Source organism: Phodopus roborovskii, unplaced genomic scaffold (genome assembly GCF_943737965.1).
Source record: "Phodopus roborovskii unplaced genomic scaffold, PHOROB, whole genome shotgun sequence".
Lineage (NCBI taxonomy): Eukaryota > Metazoa > Chordata > Mammalia > Rodentia > Cricetidae > Phodopus > Phodopus roborovskii.
Window position 1 is genome coordinate 6,086,252 of NW_026126517.1, and position 4,831 is coordinate 6,091,082.

Below are 4,831 nucleotides of genomic sequence, written 5' to 3' on the forward strand. Positions count from 1 at the left end.
AGGGCAGTCAGTAAATTACAAAAGTAGTCTAAAGCTGTGCAGCTACACTATGGCAATGGATAAAGTTCAGGAATGGGGCCAAGAAGGGAGCTTGAGAGTCTTTGTGATCAAATGTTCTTGAGAAACAAGATGTCAGATCCCAAACCAGGACCAAGGGAAGAGAGGAAAGGTGTGCTCACCTTCCCCAGAGCCACAAACTCAACCACCTCAAATAGCACATCCACATCATCAGGGAAAAAAACCTCTAAGATCATATATCCGGCAAAATTTCCTGCCAAATTTTGCAATCCCCTGGGACCCTAACCAGAAAAACAGCTTTTCTCTCTCCACTGTACTTCTGGGTGAAAGTGCACCTGGGGGGATGGGGTATGCACATATTTATATGTCCCTGCCTGGGCCATGACAGGTGAACTCATGCACTGGGGAGTGAGGGACTCCTCACTGGGCCTGTCCATTAATAGAGGTGAAATTACTACTGAAGAGTCCCAGCACAAGAGAAGGGATAGCAGAAGACTCCCTAAAATCAAATCCCCAGCCATCAGACAGATAAGAAGGGCTAAGAGGACATGTAGAGCAAGGGCCTGGTGTTGTGAAATATTACTTTAACTAGGCAAATATCTGTTACATCTGTTTTATATTGTATTTATTTAATTATGTAAAGATGTGTTTCTATTTCACCTTGCCTGCCTAAGGTACCTGATTGGTCTAATAAAAAGCTGAACGGTCAATAGCTAGACTAGGCAGGAGAGGGATATTCAGGGCTGGTGGGCAGAGAGAATAAGTAGGAAGAGGAATCTACATTCAAGAGAGAAGAGAACAAAAGAGAAAGAGAGGGAGACACCTGGTCCAGTCAGCCAGGCAGCTGCCAGTCAGCCAGACACAGAGTAGGACATAAGAAATGAAAGGTAAAAAGTCTTGAGGCCAAATGTAGATGAAGTGAAACATGTTAGTTTAAGTTATAAGAGCTGGTGAGACAAGCATAAGATAAAATTGAGAATCCATAACTAATAAGTCTCTGTGTCTTTATTTGGGAGCTAGGTGGTGGCCCAAAAGAAAGCCTTCTATAGCCTGGGGCCAAGGCATGGCTCAGTTGTCTTAGCTCCTTGCATAGTTAGCTGAGAAGGAAAAGATGGCCTGAAAAGAAACCACCAGTGACAGGCCTGGAGCAGAGCAAAGCTCCCTATGAAAGAGAGCAAAGGAACCCCTAGGGGAACAATGAACCAGCCAGACTAAAGGGATTACTATTCATATTCAATTTGGGCACAGGTGATCTGGTCCCAGATGTTTTTTAGGTTTTGTATTGCAGATTATGCTTTTATGGGACCCTTCTGGGATTCATATTATGGGAACTGGGCCAGAATCAGAGGATGGGGCAGGGATCCTATCCTGCTTAACTACACAATAAACATATAACAGCTTGTCCCAGAAGGCAGATAGGACCTGAGCTTTGCATACTAAACATTCTGATGCTAGGCTTCTGAGATGAGGGGCTCTTTCCTGCAGAGGAGGGGGAATAAATAAAGATGATCCATTCAGACAGATCTAGGAGTTGCTCCAGATGTTTGCAGCAAGGACCAAGTTGTGGGGATGCAGGAAATCCACATGTGAAATGGAAACACTGCTGCTGTTCCATAGACAAAGTGGTAACTAGGAAAGTGGCAACTAGGGCTGGAGAAGGACTGGGGGGGTGGGGCAGGTTTGTACACACATTCACACGTGCACATGCATATGAGGTAGATAGAAACCAATTGTTTGTACTCATTTTTCTGTGCTTGTGTATCTGCCTCTACGTACATAACTTTATGTATACCCAGACATGTGTTTCTGTGGTTCCACACATGTGGAATACTGCCAAAATGAAGGCAAGCAGTTGTTTCTTCACTGAGCCTTCTCATACTAATTTTTTTTTACATGTCGATCCCAGTTCCCTCTCCCTCCCTCTCTGTCTCCCTCCCTCCCTCTTACCCTCTCTGCCCCTTCACATGCACCCTGACCACCCTCCCTTCCCATCCCCCCACCCCAATTCCACATGTAGGGCAATGCCATCCAGGTGGGGTCATGTAGATCTGTCATTTGAAGTAGGGACTAGGGCTTCTCTCCTGTCTCTAGGTTAAGGCAGTATCCCTCCATGGGGGATGTTTCTACAAGGTTCTTTTGTGCACCAGGGATACATCGTGGTTCCACTGTCTAAGGTCCCTTAGACTGCTCAGTACTTCTGGCTGAGACCCATATTCAGGTGGGCCTGAGTCAGTCCCATGCTGGATTCCCAGCTATCAGTCTAGGGGCCCGTTAGCTCCTCCTTGTTCAGGAAAGCTGTCTCTATGAGTTTCTGCAACCTGGTCTTGTCCTCTCCCTCTGCATCTGAATTCTAGGTCGACTCAGTGTTTAGTTATGGGTGTTTGCTTCTGTTTCCAACAGGTACTAGATGAGGGCTCCATAAATTAGTTGTTGATCTCACTATCTGGGAAGGGCATTTGTGGTAGCCTTTCCATGGTTGCTCAAATTGTTAGTTGGCGGCAGTCTTGTAGGTCTCTAGACCTTTCTTTAGGTTCAGTTTTCTCTTCAAACCAATAATGACTCCCTCTTTTATGTTTTCTCTCTTCCTCTCCCTCTCTCTCTCTTCTGTCTTCTATTCCTACCCTGACTCAATCTTCCTAGCCACACATGCTTTCCTCTCCTCCCCTTCTCTTTCTCCAACTTCTCTCTGCATTCATTGCCCCCCCCACTTCCCCTGTGCTCTGGGGGACTTGTCCCTTCCCCCTTCTGTGAAGGACTTTATATGAATCACTTAGAATAAACCTTGAATCCTAGTTCCTCTGGTGGTGTGAATTATAGGCTGATGATCCTTTGCTCTAGGTCTAAAATCTATATATGAGTGAATACATACCATGTGCCTCTTTTTGTGACTGGGTTACCTCATTCAGGATGGTTTCTCTGGTTTCTCTTTAGATCGTATAAATCTTTTGCCTTTCTCATACTAATTTTAATATCACATGATTGCTTCAAGTTGGCTTTATAAATTAATATTTTTAAAAAGCACGATAAACAGAGCCTGAGGCTAACTTTCAAGACAGGACTCCAGAATGGGGTTTTATTATCACTGCTGTTCTCACAGGAATGATGGGATAAAACTTGCACCATTCCTGTTGTATCTGACTGAACCCCAAGCTAGAGGGATAACCATCCCACAAAAAAACCTGAGGACATTTGCTGGCCACAGCCTTGTGGGACCAGACAAGAGTCTGATAGCTTACTGCAAGTCTGTCTTACTGCTGAAGAGATAGGCCCAGAAGGTGATCTTTGGCCAAGACACTTAGCTAGTGTCTTTTACTTGTTCATTACTCCATTCTCTGGAACTCCCAGCTGGGAACTGGGCATAGTCCTGGGGGAGAGATGAGGAGTGGGTATGACCCCACACACAAATGGTCTTGTCTGGGCCATCAGTTTTCCTGCTGGTTAAGAGTCCAGTCTCCAAGGCCATGTCTGCCCTGCCATTTGGTAATTGTGAGTAGTTTGGTTAACTCAGGGAGATGCAGAAGGGCAGCATACCCTGAGCTCCATGGCACGGAGTAAGGGGGAAAGATTCTGGAAGAAGTCTCTCCCTAGAGACAATAATCATGTTTTTCTATCATCTATGGGATGGTGTGGACAGTGGCTCCTACACATCCGCAGAGTCTTGAACAACATAAGTGGTTCTGGAGTTTCTACAGCTCTCACCATCACCCAAGATGAGCAGCAAGCTGAGGTGAGAGAGAAGTCCTGTGGGCTCGATCCAGCAATGCCTAGCTGTGGATCTTTGGATTAAGAAAGGAGGAGACAGAGCAAAGAATTGGCCTTTTGGAGTTTTGAAGAGGACAGAGCTGCAGGCCCTGACCTCAGGTATCAGTGAGGACTGTCTGGAATGTGAACCTGAAGGTACATGGATGGTGTCATAGGCTCTGGCAAGAAGACAAAAGCATTTAGAAACCTCCCGCTGGATGACTGCATGGCCTCTGTGCGAACACACACACACACACACACACACACACACACACACACACACACACACACACACACTGCTCTCTGCCTCCCAGCCCCCCAGTGCTGAGAAATTCCTGGATGGCCTGCCCACCCACCTTGGCCATCTCTTGGCTCCTCTGCACTAGGCAATACCTCCTGCTTCCTTGTTAGAATGCCCAGTGCGTGGGGCAGGAGATGAGAAAGTGACACTCAACAGCTTGACACATCCTTATGAAAGAAACAGTGCCCACAGGTGGGGCTACCCCATTGGCAGGCTCCTGGGGACTCCCATCTCCAACCCATACAAACAGCCCTGTATCCACTTCGGATTGTCCGAAACCAAGCTGGAGGCCGCACCCTCCTTCGTTTCCAGCTCAGCCTTAGTCCCACAGAACCATCCCCACGCCACCACCCCCAACCCCAGCATCCCAGCCTTGAAACAATCGCCCATTGAGAGAGGCTGCCAAGCCAAGGGCCTGAGCAGCCAGGATGGAGGGATGAAGGCGACTGGGCTAGGGGTGCGGGAGGACGGGCGTGCGTGCCCTCGTCCCTCGAGCCAAAGCTGGGGTACCCTGGGCCCCGCCCGCGGCCGCTCTAGCACCCAAAGCCCAAGCCGCCCAAGCAGGAGGGCCACTGCGGGGAGCGCGTTTAGGTGATACCAAGCTCGGGGATGGGTCCAGCGTCGGCCCCCGCCTCAGCCCGCGAGGTTGGTACGGACCGCTTAGTGGCTCTGGTCCCGCCGGCAGCTCGCGCTCGCGGGGGCGGGGTGCGTGGGGGCGGGGCGGGGCGGGAGGCGCTGTCACAGCCGCGGCCGCACCGCGCATCCGCCGCC